The sequence below is a fragment of the Camelus dromedarius genome, chromosome 5, assembly GCF_036321535.1.
Source record: "Camelus dromedarius isolate mCamDro1 chromosome 5, mCamDro1.pat, whole genome shotgun sequence".
Taxonomy (NCBI): Eukaryota; Metazoa; Chordata; class Mammalia; order Artiodactyla; family Camelidae; genus Camelus; species Camelus dromedarius.
In genome coordinates, this window is record NC_087440.1 from 55073072 (window position 1) to 55093515 (window position 20444).

At 37.9% G+C, this 20444-nt stretch overlaps 1 protein-coding gene and 1 long non-coding RNA gene across 4 annotated transcripts in view; one reads left to right on the forward strand and one right to left on the reverse strand.

Annotated features, from left to right (window-relative positions):
* Positions 1 to 4858: 4858 nt before the first annotated feature.
* LOC135321309 (uncharacterized) lies at positions 4859 to 9375 on the reverse strand. The gene is made up of 2 exons (XR_010380972.1): positions 9236 to 9375; positions 4859 to 5120 (listed from the first exon to the last, which is right to left on the reverse strand). It is a non-coding gene; the product is annotated as an uncharacterized LOC135321309 (long non-coding RNA).
* The window catches only part of FBXO34 (F-box protein 34), a 67914-nt gene continuing 56361 nt past the window's right edge, over positions 8892 to 20444 (forward strand). Inside the window, exon 1 of one of the 3 annotated variants that reach the window (XM_031453763.2) lies at positions 8892 to 9048. The gene's annotated coding sequence lies outside the window, so the exon portion shown is untranslated. Of the gene's footprint in view, positions 9049 to 9369; positions 9491 to 20444 lie in introns of those variants that run through there. The other 2 variants (XM_031453764.2, XM_031453766.2) reach the window with 2 other exon arrangements.

A 20444-nucleotide genomic window follows, 5' to 3' on the forward strand; every position in this document is an offset into this window, starting at 1 on the left:
CCAACAGGTTTATAGAAACAGAGTCCACCAAACCTGAATGAAGAAGAAATAGATAATTTGAACAGACTGATCACTAGAAGTGGAATACAATCAACAATTAAAAAATCTCCCTGCAAACAAAATTCCAGGACCAGATGGCTTCACTGGGAAATTCTACCAACATACAAAGAAGAACTCATACCAATCCTTCTCAAACTCTTAGAAAAGATTGAAGAGGAGGGAACACTCCCAAACTCATTCCGTGAAGCCACCGTCACCCTGATACCAAAACCAAACAAAGACACTACCAAAACCAAACAAAGACACTACCAAAAAGAAAAAAGTTACAGACCAATATCGTTGATGAACATAGATGCAAAAATCCTCAGCAAAATATTAGCAAACAGAATCCAGCAACACATAAAAAAGATCATACACTATGATCAAGTCGGATTCATCCCAGGGACACAAGGATGGTTCAACATACACAAATCAATTAATGTGGTACACCACCTCAACAACAACAACACAAGGCCAAAAATCACATGATCATCTCAATAGATGCAGAAAAGCATTTGCTAAAATTCAACACCCATTTATGATAAAAACTCTTACCGAAGTGGGTATAGAGGGAACATATCTCAACATAATAAAAGCTATTTATGACAAACCCACAGCCAACATAATACTCAACAGTGAAAAGTTGAAAGCCTTCCCACTAAAAACTGGAACAAAACAAGGATGGCCAGTCTCACGACTTCTATTCAACATAGTATTGGAAGACCTAGCCTTAGCAGTCAGGCAAGAAAAAGAAATCTAAGGAATCCAAATTGCAAGAGAAGAGGTAAAATTGTCACTATATGCTGATGACATGATACTATATATGGAAAACCCTGAAAGCTCCACACAAAAACTACTAGAGCTGATAAAAGAATTTGGCAAGGTAGAAGGATATAAGGTTAACGCACAGAAATCAGTTGCATTTCTTTACACTAGCAATGAAATATCAGAAAAAGAAAGTAAAGAAACAATCCCTTTTAAAATCACATCCAAAAAAATAAAATGCTTAGAAATAAATCTGACCAAGGAGGTGAAAGATTTATACATGGAGAACTACAAAACATTGATTAAGGAAATTAAAGATGACTTAAAGAAATGGAAAGATATTCCATGCTCTTGGATTAGAAGAATTAATATTATTAAAGTGGTTATACTACCAAAAGCAATTTACAGATTTGATGTGGTCCCTATCAAATTACCCATGACATTTTTCACAGAACTAGAACAAATAATCCTAAAATTTATATGGAATCACAAAAGACCCAGAATTGCCAAAGCAATACTGAAGAAAAAGAACAAAGCTGGAGGAATAACCCTCCCAGACTCTAGACAATACTACAGAGCTACAGAAATCAAAACAGCATGATATTGGCACAAAAACAGACAGACGGATCAATGGGACAGAATAGAGAGCCCAGAAATAAACCCACACACTTATGGTCAATTAACCTTTGATAAAGGAGGCAAGGATATACAATGGAGAAAAGGCAGTCTCTTCAGCAAGTGGTGTTGGGCAAACTGGATAGCAGCATGTAAATCAATGAAGTTAGAATAGTCCCTCACACCATACACACAAAAAAACCTCAAAATGTCTTAAAGACGTAAACGTAAGTCAAGACACTATAAACCTCCTAGAAGAAAACATAGGCAAAACATTTTCTAATATAAATCTTAGCAATGTTCTAGGGCAGTCAACCCAGGCAACAGAAATAAAAGCAAAAATAAACAAATGGGACCTAATTAAACATATAATCTTTTGCACAGCAAAGGAAACCATAAACAAACCAAAATGACAACCTACAGAATGAGAGAAAGTATTTGCAAATGATGCAACTTACAAGGGCTTAATTTCCAGAATATATAAACAGCTCATACAGCTTAATAACAAAAAGCTAAACAACCCAATCCAAAATGGGCAGAAGAACTAAATAAGCAATTCTCCAATGGAGACATACAAATGGCCAATAGGCACATGAAAAAAATGCTCAATATGCATTATTGAATATCCATTATGGAAAACAGTATGGAAATTCCTCAAAAAACTAAAAATAGACTTAACCTATGATTCAGCAATCCCACTTCTGGGCATATATATGAAGGGAATGCTAATTAGAAAAGATACATGCATCCCAATGTCCATAGCAACATTATATAAAATAGCCAGGAGGTGGAAACAACCTAAATGTCTGACAGATGATAAAGAAGCTATGGTGTACACACACACACACACACACACACACACACACACACACACACACACAATAGAATACTACTTAGCCATAAAAAGAGTTAAATAATGCCATTTGCAGCAACATAGATATACCTGGAGACTGTCATTCTGAGTGAAGTAAGCCAGAAAGAGGAAGAAAAATAGCATACGATGTCACTCTCATGTGGAATCTAAAAAAAGAGAAAAGAAGACACAATGAACTTATCTAAAACAGAAACAGACTTCCAGACATAGGAAACTTATGGTTACCAGGGGCAAAGAGGGTGGAAAGGGGTAAACTAGGAGTTCAAGATTTGCAGATACTAACTACTGTATATAAAATAGATAAACAAGTTTTTCTGTATAGCACAGGGAACTCTATCCAATATCTTGTAGTAACCTATAATTAAAAGAGTATGAAAACCAATATATGTATGCATACGTATGACTGAAACATTTTATGCTGTACACTAGAAATTGATGCATTGTAAACTGACTATACTTTGATAAACATTTTTTTTAAAATAAAAAAAAAGAAAAACCTTTTCCAGAAGTATCTCAGTAAACTTCCATTGCATTTTATTGGTTAGGTTTGCATCACACACACGTGCCTGAATCAATCCCTGACAAGAACTTTGGGACCACACTGACTACTTTAGCGCAGTGTTTCTCAACTTTGGCACCTTTGGCATCTAGGGAGGGGTAATTCTTTGTGGTGAGGGTGCTGAACTGTATATTGTAGGATATTGAGCAGCATCCCTGGCCTCCCCCTACTAGATGCCAATAGCACCTTCCCTCCCCCGCCCAAGTTGCTACAATCAGTAATGTCTCCAGACATTGCTGAATGTCTTCTGAGGGACAGGATCAATCACCCCCTTGAGAACCACTGGCTTAAGTCAATCATTGTTCACCCCATGGGTCTGGGCCCACATCCCATGAAGCACAGAGAGGGTGCCCAAGTTCAGGGTTCTGTTAGCAAGGAAGAAAAGGGGAATTGCTATTTGATAGACAGCCAATGGGCAGTGACTCCTCCCTGCCCCAGCCATTTTCTTTCTTGCCATTTTTCAACAAACAGACTGGGGCCTTACTAAAAATATGAAAGATGCAAGAATGAGTTACTTAGTATTACCCAAAGAATGCTAATTCCTGTCTAAATGCCAGATGGAAAATATAAATATCCTTATAATCAATCAATTGGTGAACCAGAAAATTTGATCAAGGGTAACCTGTATTGAAGCACCAAAATCATGACTGGTTGGTTGGTTTCTGTAGGGTTCAAATGTTCCTATTTTTGCTCATATTCTTGTACCAACACCTTAGATTCTGCTTTTATTCTGGTCCTATTTCTAATGTTCAAGACTTTCTACTCATGTTGCTTTTATTCATCATCCATTGAGGATGAACATTTGCATCCTGGATTAAATTGTTTGGTGAGAAAATTATGAATATTTTAAATAGTTCAACAGATATTTACCAGGTGCCCATTATGTATCAGGTGTGGGTACTGTGAAGGAAAGTGACAAGGCTGAAATACTGCACAGGAGGGTTAGAGAAAGCTCTCAGAGGAGGTAACATTTCAGCTAAGGAGCAGAATGGAGAGAGACTGAGGAAGGGAACGTGTTTGATCATAATGCACTATAATAGAGAGTTCCAATTTTATACTAAGAGCAGGAAGGAGGATTGATGGGCTTGGGGATGGAGTCTGTGTTCATGTGTGTGTAATGAGCTGCTTTCCTTTTGCCTGTTGTATTTTTGTATTTGAATGCAGCACAATTCTCAGGTGGATTTAATTCCTCTTGTACTATAACCATTAGTGCGATATGCAAACCTACATTCTCCTTTTGTGATTTTCTTTTCATTCCATTTCTTGAGGCAGCATTGCTGCTTGGCTTCTAGTCTCTTAAGTATGGATGTTAGTTCTCCTGGTCCTCTAAGAAGCCCCAACCTCTAGCTTTAGACGTGGTGTTCCCACATCTGTGACTGTAGGCTACTGGGGTCTTATCTGGACCATCACTTTTTGTTTGTTTTGCGGGGGGGAATTAGGTTTATTTACTTACTTAATATAGGTACTGGGGATTGAACCTAGGACCTCATGTGTGCTAAACACACACTCTAACCCTGAGCTATATCCTCCCCCCTGGACCATCACGTCCCATCTTATTCCATTAGCTGTGGAGAGAACATTTCCTAGGGAAAATCCCACTTGGGAGATTCTTCTAGGGGGAGGAAGATCCCTTTATTTTTTCTGCCTCCCTTCAGAAACTTCTTCCACCTCTCATAACTGCAGAATTAAGCCATTCTATAGATCACTGCTCTCCTTGTAGAAGAATCTTTCTAGTATTTAAAAAGAAATCACTGAAGTATTACTTATTGAGTACCTTTTAAGTCTCAGGCACTGGACTTGGCATTGGGCTAGAGCAAGGAATAAAACTCAGTCTCCCCTCCTCTCTTGAAGCTGTCCCTCTATGGGGGGATTATAGTAAACAACTACTGTAATTAGTGTTACGAAGTTTTGTGAAACAATTATATGAAAGAGGGTAATTTGGGAGATGTTACCCAACCCAGTTTTGGCTGCTTGCTGCTCGAAAGCCAGTACTCAAAAGACATTGCTGGTCGGAAAGATTGCTTTATTCAGGAGGCTGGGACCTGGGGAAAAGGTGGACTTCTGTCCAAAAACCGACTCCGAAGATTCTGCTTGATCATGAAAGTTTTTAAAGGGAGACTCTCCATTTGGGGAAGGGGCCAGAGTCTTTGTTATCTTCCACTGTGTGCAGACTTTCTTCTGATTGGTTGGTGGTAACAGGGTGATGTTCCAGGAATCTTGTGCTCAGCCTGAAGTTACCATTCTCCACCTGGGTTGGGGCATAAGTTCCTACAGAAGAACCGAAAGATATTGCTACATATATTTCTTGAGGAGGAACCCGGACCCTACCTAATGACTGCACTATAGTTTCTTGACTGTTCTTCCTTTGTTTCTGCATCCCCTCCCGTCCCTGCTAAGCAACTGTTTGAATCTGCCCTTTGGAACTCAGAGAAGCTCCAGGAGGCTGAATCAAACCTACTTCCCACAAACAAGAAACGGAGGACGTAGAAAGGATTTGTCCCCGGGAGGGCCACGCAGGGTCCTGCTCCTCTTTAGAGAGACTAGATTCCAGATGTAAAGTGATTAGCTTAAACTTTGTAAAATTAACTTTTTTTTTCTTAGCAATTTTCAAACATTCAATATAAACTTTAAAATTTTCAAAGTACTTTCACTTTTTTATTTGAGATTCATAATAATAGTGTTAGTAAGGTAGGGAGAGGCATAATCACACCCAGGAGCCTAGTTCTGCGGCAAGGAGCAGCCTAGGGGCAAAGCCTGGTGGGGCCCACTTCTTACCAGCAGTTAAGTGGTAGGTTCTTAGTTTTTTGTTTTTTGTTTTTTCCTGAGTGGAGAGTCCAAGTGTAATACAAACAAGCCCATTGCACTGGGTTTCAATATAATATGATGTTGGCTGGTTTGAGTTGACCAAGTTCCAGTCACTGATGGAATAACCAGTTACGTACTATATGTACTTATATCGTCTCTGCTGCCCTGCCAATTTCATCTGTTCGGTCAGCACCTTAACAGTCCCATGACCTCACTGTTTCACAACCACGCCCACCCCCACCCTTGAGCTCTCTCCTGGGGCCTGTGGTCTGAGGCATTGCACAGGCTCTCCTGGCTTGTTTCAAGGATTGCTCCCATTGCACAAATGGAGAAATAGAATCCAAGGAAGGACTTGCTCAAGTGATTTCACTGCCTCTTAGTCTGATCTTTCTCCTAGACCAGTGCTATTCAAAGTGTGGCCACTGGCCTGCTTTAGAACCAGTCCATGATAAGAACAGAAATTGAGGGGAGGAGTTTCAGAAACTTTACTAGCAATTTGACAGAGTAATTTTTTGTGTGCTGAGTCTAATAATCAAGAATTTGGTCTTTTATTTTGTCTTTTAAAAACTAACTTCATATTTCTACTAGTTTTATTCAGTTTTACTATATTTCACAAAATTATCAGTTCACAATGTATTAAATACTAAAACAAAGAATTCCAACTGGTCCTTAACCAGAGACAGTTTGAGAAACACTGCGTTAGACCACACACACTAGTGGGACTTTGACAATCAAGATGTGCAAGCCAAAAGGAAACCATTGTCATTTCAGTTTGATATTTGTGTTGTTTTGTCATTTCAATGCCTTTAACCCATCTGAAATTCCCAGTAACAATACAATGAGTGATGTGGTAAGAGCTCTGGGGTCTGCTAAGTTTGGCTCTGTACTACCTGTTCAATCTTGCTCAAATAGTTTAACTCTTCAAGCCTGGGTTTCCTCATCTGTATGGAAATTTTATATTCCATATATATATACATATATCCCATACATACCATGTAGAATTTCATATGGCAACTTTAATATTATATTTTGATTAAACTGAAGAATGTTCATAAGCTCTTATTAGGTATACTTAGCTTTAAGGTTATACATTTTAAACCGTAGAGGCAAGGCACAGTACATTTTTTATTCTGCATGGTTAATCCATAAACTATCCCCATTTCTCTTGAGAAACAGTATCATACCTAAAGTACACTTTGATGAACACTGAATTTTAAAACATTATATAGTTGTCCATCAGTATCTGTGGGAAATTGGTTCCAGGACCCCTGGTGGATACCAAGATCTGGGGATACTCAAGTACCCTATATAAAATGGCAAGGTACATTCTGTGGATATGAAGAGCCAACTGTACCTACCTCATAGAGATGTTTTCCTGATTAAATGAAACAATGTATATAAAAGTTAACATGAGTCTGGATCATACATTATAAATGCAATAAATGTTGGATATTGAGGAACTACGGTAAACATTATAAAATGGAGATCATATTCATCTACTGTCATGAGAAAATGCAGATCACTGACATGGTTATTATTATTCATTAAACATTTAAGCAATATCAAGTGCAAAATCCTCTGCGGTGGATACTAGGGTATAATCCTTGTCCTCCAGCAGTTTAGACTCTAGCAGAGGGTATTAAATACACAAATGGAAGATGTCTGTGGAGTAAGGGCCATAAGGGAAGAGGAATCAAGTTTTGATTCCTCTAAATAATCCAGAGGTTTTGAGGACAGTGTTTGAGATGAACCTGAAAGGATGGACTGAACTTTTAGTCAAATATGGTATAAAGAAGTTTCCAATGATATATTGAGCTAATATTGACCAGACATACAATTTGATTCTAATATGTACAATAGGACCCCCTCTCCAATTTTTATTAAAAATATCTATATAGATAAAGGCCTAGATGGAGGTATTAAGTGATTATTTCTTGGTGGTAATATCATGGGAAATATTTCTCTTTATTCTTTTTTTTTTAACTTTTTGATATTTAAGATTTTTATAATATAAATTTACAAGAGTAGTTTTATAATTGGGCAAAATGATTTTTTTAAAGGGTTGGCTAAAATCAAAGCTGCTGATTTAGATGAAACTTGGCAAGACCTTTTAAAAAGCATTTTGGCAATTTGTATTAGTAACTATACAAGCTCTGATACTCCTTCACCTAGAAATTCTATTTCTGGGCATTTATGTTTAAAAATCTACATTCAAGAAAATGCCCCATGATTTCTTTATAATGGCATAAAAAGAAGGAAATAAGTTATGTCCAATAATAAAGAATTTGGTAAATTTGGTATGCCCACTTAACATAATTTTATGCAGCTGTTAAAGTGTTTATGAAGCTTATGTAGAAATATGAAAAAGTTATAGGTGTAAAAAAAAAAAAGCAAACAAAAAAACACAGCCACTAGGGTCCAAAATTATGTCCACATTATGATCACAACATTGTGAAATAAATATGGGTGGAACAAAAGGTCTAAAATATGCTGAATGTTGAGTGGCTGTATTAGGGTGAGGATTTTTTTTCTTTGTTGTCCTCATGTTTTATGATGTGGTTAAACTTATTTTTACAATGAAAGCAATTATCATTTTAAAGGCTGAGAATAAAAGGTTCCTCACTGGCACTCCGATTTCAAAGTATTAAATTCATAAAGTATTAAAAACCTCTTTTATAGTCATCATGTACAATCCCTTAAGCTTCTAAAGATCACATTTTGAGACTGTCTATCAAAGTTTAGCAACTTGCTGGTAGGTATTCCTGCCATGATTTGCGTAGGCAAGAGCTGCAGAAGGGACTCTCTCAACCCCTTCATTTGACAAATGAGAACTCTGAAGCCCAGCCTTCCAAGACAGTAGCAGAACCAACATTTGAACCCAAGTCTACTAGGTTATCTAACAGTAATCTAATACCATTTATAGCTCCACATCCACCTGTAAGTATTAATAGATTCGTCGTGTCTCTTGACTGAACCACTGGCGTTGATACCATTCTGGCTAGCCCGAAGGGTTGATTCCTTTCTCTACAGGTCAAGCTGGAGCTTTCACTCTTCACCACTTGGGGGCCCGAAGATGCCTCACCCGGTTTTCGCGTTTTAAGTCCCCCAGTCTTCCCGTCCCCAGCGTCCGAAGTGCCGCAGAAGCCCGGCAGGGGGCGCTGCGACCCACTGGCTCTGCGGCCCCTCCCCTGGCCAACCGTCGATTGGGCCGGCGCGTGACGTCACGCCGTTTGAGCCAAACAAATGGGTTTCGGGGCGAGCGTTGGGCTCAGCCGCGCCGTGCAGGGCGCTCGGTCTGCTTTAACAGTGGGGAGCGAGCCAGGCCTCCTGCCGCCGCCGCTGTATTGGGGTGTGCAGCCCGGGCCAGGCCCCGGCCGGGGCAGGAGCGCAGGTGGGTCCGGGCCTGGGTGGGGCGTGGCGCGAGAGCAGCGCAGTCGGGGTCCGGCGGCGGCCACCGTGGCCGCTCCCCGCCCCCTCCCGCCGCCCGCCTGCGCTCTCGGGGCGCGGGGCGGGTGGGGGCGGGGGTGCCGCCCGCGGGTCCAGGGCTCGGTTTGGGGCAGAGACCCGGCCGCCCTTACCTTTCCTGGGGGCTGCCTCTGCCTGCGCACGGGCCGGGCGCTGAGCGCCCCCGCGGGGCACAGAGGGGCGGGAGCGGGTGCCGGGTCAGGGCTGAAGCTGAGGAGATCCCGGATAGGCCGTGAGGAGGCACCGGACCGGCTCTCCCACCCTCAGGACCCGCGGCCGGTGAGGAAGTCGGTCCCTGGGTGGGGGCCGCCTCGCCTGGTCGCGCCCGCCCGGGCTCGGCCACTCTGTCTTTCCCTGCCCCAGCGCAGGTGAGCTGGCGCCCGTCCTTAACCTTCTTCGGGGACCGGGCAGGACGGGGGTTCGGGAGGTTCTCTAGCCTCCGGGCTGGCGCAGGTCGACTGCGGATACCCCTTAGTCCGCGATGAAGTCATAGTGCTGAGGTCCGCGTGTCTGTGACGTCAGTGGTTTCCAAGAGATGGGTTATGATGTCACTGCAGGCCCGGGCGGGGACCTTGGCGCGCGGAAGGGCCGGGAGGACCAGGAAGGGAGAAAAAGGAAGTTCAGTCTTCTATCAGCGTCTGGAATCGGAGCGGATTTGAATCGAAAGTTGTTCGATATCAGCATTTTATAATTTTCTGGTAGTAGTTGTCAGGTTCTTCAACTTTATTTCAAACAAGCATTGTTAGTACAGTTCAATATGAGACTCATTTGATCTAGAAAAATCTAAATCAGGAGGGTTTTTTGGGGGGAGGTTGGTTGGGTGTTTATGCTTTTCAGGAAGCTAAACTCGTGGTTTGATGTTTGTGATCGGAATTGCTGAACAGATGAACCAATTTGACTGCTGATTGTTGTTTGTCTTATCTTTTTTGCTAGGCAGTTTTAAGATCGTCTATCTGCCTGTTCGCATTTTTGTTAGAGAGTGGCCTGGAAGAGGGAGAGAGGGGGTCTTACATCAACGTTTTATGTTTTAAAGTGGGAAGGGGGAGGTCTGGATTAATCCAATATTATTCTTAAATAATAACAAGTGAGGATTTAATTTATCCAGGTTGTCTTTGTGCCCTCGATAATTGAGGGTTTCCTACGGTTATGGCTCAGCAACAAGCCTTTTTCTTGCTTTCCTACTAAGTCTGGGCTATAACAGTATGACATATCTCAGGACTGCTTGCCTGGACAAGTAACTAAAATTTTGTAGTGCTTTCAAATATGAAACTGCAGATTTGGAAAAAAAAAATTTTGTCTATGAATATTGCTTTTCTCTAAAGCTTTCAAAAGTGATCAGGCCAGAAGAGAAGCTACTCATCTGCCATTACTGACTCTTCAAGTATTATAGTAAAAAACTTGCTCATTTCTTCCTCTCTATAAAATCACTTAAGTAGAATGCAATTTGAAAGGTAGATGGCTTAAAATGGAAGTGTAATTACAATTTAGTGTCTTTAGCAGGAAGCTTGGATAGGAGCTCTCAACAGTCCCCACTGACCTTGACTTGTAAATGTTAGGATTTTTTGTTTTTAATACTTCCTTCTCTCATTTGCTCTTTAAAGGTGATTGATAAGGTGTTGTCTCTCTGGATTTTGCTATACCCATTAACATAGGAAATGAAAGCAAACATTTACTCTTGTTAATTACTATTAGATTTGACTGGAAGTTCACAAAACAGGGCATTCCTGTAAATCTCATTTTGATTCTCACCATACTTTGGAAATTTGACAGTATTGCATGTACTACTGAAAAGTGAGTGTGTGTGTTTATCTATATATATATATGTTTATGTATATGTATATATTTCTTTTAAGAATGTAGGAATTGTGTGTTGACCGTGTTGGTTGAAGGCTCTAAAGACAAAATCTGGGTTTTTGGATCCGCAAGACTGATAAGTACCAAATTAACATGAAATTGCTGATACTCAGAGTGTTAATGTACTCTTTAAAATGAAAGGATCATAGCAAGGTATTATGCAATGAACTAGAAGGAGCTACACAGAGGACACTTGCATGTATCTTTTCCAAGGAGCCTTTCTAGGGGAGGCTACAGTGGTTCTATGTAAATTAAATGTACTTGTGTAAGTGGAAAGGGGTGAAAGTCAAACTACATGTGAGTTAAAAAACATATAAATGGTGATAATAAAATAGCTCCTCCTTAGTAGTACATTTTTCTCCTCTTTTCTGTTTAGCAGTTATGAAATTTTTTAAGGAAAATGAGTCAATACATTGAGAATAAATGTTGTGTATTCTGATGTGTCGTGTATTCTGAGGGACAATGACAGGTATAAAAAAAAAGCCAGCTTTTGTGTGTAGCTGTATAACTAACAAGCCATAACACTCTGAAACATTTTTACAGTTTGTTTCTACTATTGGCAGGATGTTTTTCACCCAGGCCTTGCAGTTTTGGGCCTGGGAAGCAGCTTTTACACTTCTTATAAATGGAAATTTATTTGAGATTGGATGATTATTTTGAAATAGTTTGTCATTTTATCCAGTTACAACATTTGAAGGGACTAAATCAACCAGTCATTAGTGATATAGCATCTTTCCGAAAGATAAAAGCAAATATGAACAATGGAAGTGCTGTATTTTAGAAATTCTTTAGGATGTTTATTGGATCAATTCTGTTAACATAACATGTAGAATTTGAATTCTTATACACATTTTCTACTTTATTTTCTAAGTTTAATTTGCACAGTTTTGATATTCTAGTAAACCCAATCTTGTTTTCATATTTGTTGGGGAGAGAGCATACTAATGGTTAGAGACATCATTCAGTGTTACCTTCCCAAATTTGCAGCTGTTTAGAACCAGATACTTGAGAGAAGCTACTATGGTATAATGAATGCCTTCCTTGTTAGGTCATGTGTGACAAAGGCAAAATTCAGCAAGTGCATAATCTGCAGTCCTTTGGAAGCAACAATAACAAAAGAGCAGATTAACTCCAAATGCATTTAGGTCATCTGGAAATTGAATTCCCGTCGATTCTTATTCTTTGCATAATTTATCTTGTCCTCTTTAGTTCATATTTATGGTACTTTGAAGCTAAAGAACATACTGTATTATCTAGGAAAAGCATTAAAAATTAAAATGTGTTTCTTAATGTCTTTTGAAAGAATTTATCAGCCTTTCGTTTCCAACCCCATCTTCTAGTGAGCTCTTCACAGAAAGAGGATCCAGATCTTCCCTTTTTAAATGTTCAGCTTCAGAAACCTAGCACACACATTTTCAACCCTCAGCATAATGTAGGTATAAATGTGAAACTGAGTGCTTTTTTAATGTATTATGTTATTATCAGGCATGGATTTTATTTATCCAACAAACATTTTTTGATTACCTCTATGCTAGGTCCTCAGCCAGGAACTGACACAAATGAATTACCCTTGTTACAAGAATCCTTGACCTTTGTTTTAACATTCTCCATTCTCTTGCCCTGGAGGGCCATAGGTCTGAAGGGCAAGAATTGGACCAAAAGGTTGAATCATTTATGTTGTGCCAGATTGGCCAGAGGTTTCATCTAAAGGTCAGTCAAGGAGGTGTTAGAAACTCAGGCAAAGAAAATGAGGAACAGATTATCATAGCCCAAGACAGACAAAAGGTTAGGCTTCACATATTTAGATTGTCTTGGAATGAAAGGAGTTTAGTGAGTAAGCATTTTCTTTCAGGCAAGAAGGAGCACTGAAGGCCAGAACTAGTCTGTGTAGGCAGTCTAGGATTAGAGGTAGAGGGAAGAGGGACAGTCCAGACATCTTGCTCTCAGAGGCATTTATATACCTTCCTTTTTGTCTGTAAGGTTAGTCCTTTTCGTTAATTGACAAACTTCTGAAATACTGTGAGCCTCTCACAACCTCATTCCCACTATGCTTCTTTTTTTCCCCTCTAACATTTTATTATGAAAAATTTCAATCAGAGAAGTTGTAAGAATTGTTTGTACATTGATTACCTAAATATCCACAACCTAGCTTCTGTAATTCTTATTTGTTGTATTTACTTATCCTTTTATTCCTCCATCCTACTGTCTCCCTTTATACATTCATCAATCCTTCTTATATTTTGGTAGTATTTTGAAGTAACTATAGTTTACTGTACCACTTGAGCATGCCTATCATGAACTGTTTGTTAACTTGTTTTTTAGGTAACATTTATGTACAGTAAAATGTACAGATCTCATGTATACCATTCCTGTAGTTTGGACAAGTTCATAAATCCATGTAACCCATAACCCTGTCAAGATATAGGGTATTACCATCCCTACAGAAGGTTTCTTTGTGCACCTTCCAAGTCAATTTAATTAACTTTTTAATCTCCTGCAATCTTACTTCCACCCTTTTGAAACTACTTATTTGAATGGCCTATTAGCAGCACATTTGAGTGGCATTACACTAGGTGTTCAGAATATAAAAAAATGAAGCCCCTGCTCTCTTTAAGCTTGTATTTAGTTTTGGATTTTAGTTACTTTGGTTGTCTGATAAATAAATGTTAATGAATTCAGAAGAGGCAACTAGGACTGTCAGAGAAAGCTTCCTAGGTATGGGTCTTGGATTAGGCCTTTATTTTAGGATCCAGAGAAGAGTTTTTTTCAGAAATAGACTGATTAAAAGTTATGTCCAAAGGAATAGTAGCAGACAAGGAGGGAGTTTGAGCATCATTTTTTATCCAGTGACAATCTGAGAAAGGAAGTAATGTGAAAAACAGATGTTTTAGGTAGATTCTTGTCCCATTTGTCATCTTTGATATTTAGTTATGTAGAAGATGTCTTCATTTTTTGAATTCTCTCTTCTTTTGGCTCTTTGCCTATCTCCGATTTCTTCTGATTTGTCAGCTTTGCTGGGCATTCTGTCTCTTCCAGATCCATACTATCTAAAGCTCTGTTCTTTTCTTTCCTCAATTGAAATGTAGATGCTGTACAGTATAAGTTATAGGTGTACAGTATAGTGAGTCACAATTTTTAAAGGTTATACTCCATTTATAGTTATTATAAAATTTTGGCTATATGCTCTGTGTTGTACAGTATATCCTTGTAGCTTAGTTTGTACCTAATAGTTTGTACCTGTTACATCCCTGCTCCTATATTGCCCCTCCCCCCTTTCCTCTCCCTGCTGGTAGTCACTAGTTTGTTCTCTATATCTGTAAGTCTGTCTGAAGCTCTATTCTTGGCTCTTTATTGTGCTCCTTATAATCTAGCTCTTAGCTCTTAGGACTTCTCAATTAAAATGCTTTCCAAATCAAGCCTATATCTGTATCCATAAGCTGTTAACTATTCTTAGGTTTCTAATAGAATGCTGCTTTTTGTTATCCCTCTTTACTTTGTACTTATTGTTCAAGCATTTATAGCAAGAACCTTTGCTCTGAGTAGTTGTAGCAATAGAGATTTACTAAGAAGAAGATAAGTAAATGTGGAGTGGGCTGACTAGTAAACAGATTAGACTGAGCTTCTAGGAACAAACCCCACACTGACACTATAGAACTTGCCTGTGAAGGGAGCTACTGCCGTTACGGGCCATGCTGTTGAATGAGAAAGCTAACAGAAGTGTTAACTTCCTTGGGCAGAATCATCATTACATGTTGCTTTCTGCCATCCATATTGAACGTGGTCTGCTTGGCCACACTTAGGTCTTTTGTGAAACCTTAGCTTCAAGGGCATCCGGAAAATATAGTTTTTAGTTGTCCAGCCTCTGTAAAACAAAAAGTCCATGTGATAATAGATTGGAGTGAGCATTGAGTGAGTCTTCAGCACACTCAGTTTGTGAAAAACTAAATTCACTTTCCCCAGGTATTTCCCTCATGGTAGCAGATTCCCTCGTGGTAGCAGAGTTAAGCCTTTTGTAATTTTGCTGTTATGCAAAAAGGTGGATATTGTTCTGGTTTCCTGAGATAGAAACTATTGAAATTAACTATACCATTTAATGTTGTGAGTATAACAGAAAATCCGCTTAAATTTATTGACTTGCAATATTGAAAAGACCAAAGGTGAAACTTGATCCACTTTTACTTATGTCTTCAGAACCTCATCTTTCTCTTATTTCCTTTCTTTAATGAGCTCTGTTTCCATGGTGTTGGTCCCTTTGTGGTCACAGTGTGTTTGTCAGCAGCTCGAGCACTACATCCTCATGTTATCAAGTCCAGAGGAGGGGAAGGAGAGTGCTTCTGCAGAATCTGTAGGGCAGGGCTCTTGACCAGTTTTGCTCCATAGACCCCTTTGGCAGTCTGAAGCCTGCAGGATCCCTTTTCTGAGTAACATTTTTGAATTACTTAAGACTACATAGAATACAAAGATGACTACCAGTTATATTAAAATAGTTATTGAAATATTTTTAAAAAATTGTGAGATCACAATATGTGCCTCAGTTAAATAACATGATTTAGTGTGGGTCTAATAATTTCCAAGTGGTGATGAGCATTATCACCATTTGGGGGTGACACCTGTGATTGTGTGATAGGAAAATACTTAGGATTTCTACTAGTGGCAGTGACAGATGTTGGTAATATTGCGGTCTGTTGACTGAATTCACAGTAGAAGGAAATGCTAAATTTCAGTTGGAGATCAGTGAAAGTAAAGATAATTTTCCCCTCATCTGAGAAACCCCAAATTCTGTTCTCAAACCCTCTGGTGGAGGGGAATTTGTGGGCCTCAGCTTAAGAACCACTGCTAGAAGAGTTTTCTCTCTCCAGAAGCCCCAGCAAATGGCTTCTTGTACTTCATTGAATTCGTGTTATATTGATGCTTGTGAACCAACCACTAAGGCCAGATAAGGATATGCAAATTGGTTTAGCCAGTCTAGACCTACCTCTGGCGCTGGGGGTGGGGTCGTTGCTACCCAAACAGCATGATGGGAGAGGAGTGGATTTCCAAATGAAATGCAGGGCTTGCTGGGTGCTGAGTAGCAAATAATAGATGTTCAGTATGTTATCTTTAGTGTATCCCTATATCTCCTCTCCTTTGCTCCCGTAGTCAGTCATCAGATTTTTGTGGCTCGAAATTTCGTTTGGATTTGTCTTTTCCTGATCAGTCTCTATGCTAACATCCTGGGCTTCCAGTGTGGGGTGTTTGTGGGATAGTCCACTGTAGTACAAAAAGAAAAGTATTAGAACTTGTGTTTTTTTTCTTATCCTTTTAGTATTGATTTTGGTGTGTATGTAAAGTATATCAGTACAGTAGTACAGGTATATATGTAAAATTTATAAATATACACATTTATGGATACATGTTAAAAATGTTTTGTAATTTTCAACTATCCAGTAAAACTGGAGGAGGAAGGGGGAAAATATTTTAAATCATGGGAATGGGAAGGTCTGAAAAGTTGAAATAATCATGGAGAAGTGCTATCCAATAGAAATATAATGTGAGCCACACATAATTTAAAATATTCTAGTTAGCCACATTTAAAAAGTAGAAACAGTTGAAAATAATTTTAATAATAATTTAACACAAATATCCCAGTTTCAATATGTAATCAATGTGAAAAATGTTGAGATAGTTTACATTCTTTTTTCAAATAAAGTCTTTGAAATTTGTTGTGCATTTTACACTTGAATTTCATCTCAGGCTGGTGATATTTCATGTGCTCATAAGTGACTTGTGTTTATAGTGGTTTCTGTGTTGGATAGCACAGATCTAGACCAGTGATCATTCTGAGTTTAGATTTCTATAATTGTCTCTGTGATAGGTTTTATAAACTTGTTATTTGCTCCCTTCAGTCTTTTTATACAGTTGCCAGGTTAACTGGACAAAATTTCTACTGGGATATTACTCTCCTGCACTAGGTGTCTGTGACATGATGTTTAAAAGTAGCTTTGAAGACTTCCCATAAGATGGTCCCATCCTTCGTCACCTGTCTCTGGGACTGCCTGCAACAAACCTGGTGCTCTGTTAGTTTCCTCAGCCTTGCCTTCTCCTTTGCATTTTACCAAATATAAGCATCCGTTATAAGAAATCTGTTCCCATAAAACTTCTTTGGACTCTCTTGTCCCTCTGCAGTCTTCCCATTTCCCCAATTCCTAGTGTATATTGAGTACTTAGCCACTTAGCATGTCACTGAATACTGTTGTTTATTGCTCTTTGTTTCAGGTGTATTAGTCTTATCTCCCCTACCAAATTCTAAGCTTCATATCTTATATCCCCAAATTGTAGACACATAGTTGAAGGCTTGGCTTTTTTCTCTTATCTTTAAGGACATACTTGGGCTGTTTAAATTTGTACCTTTAAATTTTTAAAAAATTCTGTTTTATTGTCTGCTCTTCTCATTAACTTAGGTACCTTCTAGCAGATTCAACTGTAAGAGTTTGTATATTAAAATGTTCATTTGATTCTTGAAAATTAAAAAAATTAAAAAATTATATATTTTAAATAATAATATTAAAAAAGTCAATTTGAAGCTCTAAAACCACTCTTGGAACTACTGTAAGGAATTGCTGATTAGCTGGAGTTTCAAGATGAAATTTGAGTTTGATAAGGAAGTCTCAAAGAACACATTTGCTCTATTGTCCAGGAACCAGGAGAGGCAAACTTGTTTCCAAAGTAGGGCGAGGGATTTTATTTCAAGTTTAGTCGTCAGGATTATTCTCTGGAGGTTCTTAGTCCTTTCTATACTCCACTCCCGCCCTTGGGGATAGGTTTCTCTGGTTCAGGTAGTCTTCTAGTTGAGGAGCTCTACTATCATCACAGTATTTTAGCTTATTTTGGGATACGACAAAGAGGACTGTGAAAATGGGTCCTGAAAATAAGTCCAGAGAAGGTCATGTAGTTTTATGCTGTAGGAATCCTGTCTTTTATTTGCCATTTTCTTTGCTTGTGTTTTAGTTGACATCTTATATGGTTAGCTTGATAAAATAGTTATATAACACCATTTTTAACTTGAGGAATTTCAAGGCCTGTGCATTTATTCATTTACTGAAAAAAAAAAGTGTAGTATGTTAATGTATGCCAGGCAGTATGCTCAGTATTTCTTTTTCTCTTAGCATTATTTTACAGATCTATATATTCTTTGGCAAGTGGCAGTCTTTAAGAATTTATTCTTTATTTTATTGTTTATCTTATTGCTTTGTGAGTTTCCCCCATTTGTGGCATGTATCATTAATAAAATTGATTATTAAAATTCAAGTAAATACTGGCTTTTCTGGAAAATTCATTTTTGTTTGTATGAGGTGGTTTTATATCAAAACAAATGTACATTGTAGTTACATAATTTTTTTTGCTGTATTTTGAGTGGGGGAGGTTATTAGGTTGGTTTACTTATTTATTCATTTATTCATTCATTCATTTATTTTACAGACTTAACAGGAATTCCACTGGATTATAAAACTGTGGTTTTATACGCTAGGCTATACCCTCCCTGCCTTTTAAAAATTAAAAAATTTTTTTACTTTGTCTTTTTTAATGGAGGTACTGGGGATTGAACCCAGGACCTCATGCATGCTAAGCACATAGCTTTGCCACTGAGCTGTTACCCTCCCTTAGTTGCATCTTTTTTTAAGTATAGAGAATAACATAGTTTTATACTTAAAAATTACAGTGTAATGTATCTTAGAACTGATTTTTAAAAACTTCATGGTCTTGAAATTTAAGTGAAAACTTTAGCCGTGATAGTTACTGTTTTATTTCTGAATTTAACACATTATTTTCTCCTTTCTTTATTTGATCTAGGAGCTTAGCTCTGTATTACACATGTTCGCAGTTACCTAAAATATTTTTGTGTATATTACTAAAAAATTACTAGATTTTTACTGTGGTTGTTACCTTGTTTTATTTTGTGAATCTACCTTGTCTATCCTGCTTAAATTTTAATTACTCTATTTTGGTAGAGAATAAGGAGTTGTAAAGCTTCTTTTAAGAATTGTTCCTTTATGAATATGTCAGATTTTCTCTTTTTAAGGGACATGAAAAGAAGGGGAATCTGCCTCTTTAAAAATGTAATTAATTTTGTAGATTAAAATTTGCTTGCCGACTCATTTGTAGGACTACTTAAATATTTTGGTTTCATTTTATTAAAGGTCTTTTCTTGTATTCCCAGTGTTACCAAGCATTTCTTTTAGCAAACACTTGTTGAATCTTCTCTTGTTTAATGGCTCTGATTTAAATACATGTTACCTCTTGACTGTAGTTTTATAATCTGGTGGAATTCCTGTTAATTTTCTTAAGATTTTGGCTTTTTGAGTAAGTCCCTTAAAACTGGTCTGATAGTTACTAATCTTTGTTTCCTCTAGAATCAAGTAAAAATTTGTTAGAATTGGATTTGAGTAACCCCTGTTCTTGTGTTTATGTTGCTTATTTAGTGCTCTTTGAGAATACTCTGAAATTAATTGATTCATTTTTCTCCCCTCCAAATTGATAATTTAGGAGAATTTAAGAGGAAATTAATGTTTACATTTTCCCTTTCCAATTTTTAAAAAACAAAGAGCATAACTTCCCACCTTTCTGCTTGCAAAGGATGTTAGTCTTGTTGGATTATTAAAGCAATAGTAATACCACTCTTGAAGCTTCATTGTGATTTCACATTTAATGTTCTTGGCATATAGCAAATATAGCTTTTTTTTTTTCCTCCTTTTAAGAAAGAACCATGTCAAGCCTTCATTAGTGAACCCTAGTGTAATTACTCAGGTTTTAAGGAATTTTCCTTTTGTATGTTTTTAGTAGATATCTTATTCAGAGAAGTAAAGCCTACCTTTGTTTCCCTCTGCATTGTATTTGTTTCTAAACTGTTAATGTTCAGTTCATTCACCAAATGTTAATTCTTTGCCTACTTTGAGCCTTCTACAGTTGAATGTTCATTTAGTCTCTTACCGACATCTTTATAGGATAACACGAAGTACTATTTCGGAAAACATAGTCTTTGCCTTCAGAAGCATTTGCTTTGAAGTGCTTAATGGTGATTGTCTGTACTTACCTTTGTTCCTGAGGCCCCAAATGAAACTTCCACACTAGTTACTAGAAATTTCTGAAGGGTTAGTGATTTTGTTGATGACCTTCCAACCCTCTAACAATTTTTATGTTGATAATGTTATCAGCAAGAGGATATAAATGATGTTTCTGGGTTTAAATATTCATATTTATCATTTAATAGGTTGTTGGTAATTGGAATCATCAGTAAATGGTTAGTGGCCTCTACCCTAGGATCTTAATAGTCATCTTCTGGCACTGAGGCAAGAAATAGAGTTTTTTTACTGAGTGACCTTTTAAAAATAAAAATCCAAAACTTTATGGATTTTTATAAAGTGAACATTTTTTATTTTATGCAACTTAATATTTGTAGAAATAAGTATGTGAAATCTGCATATAAAATAT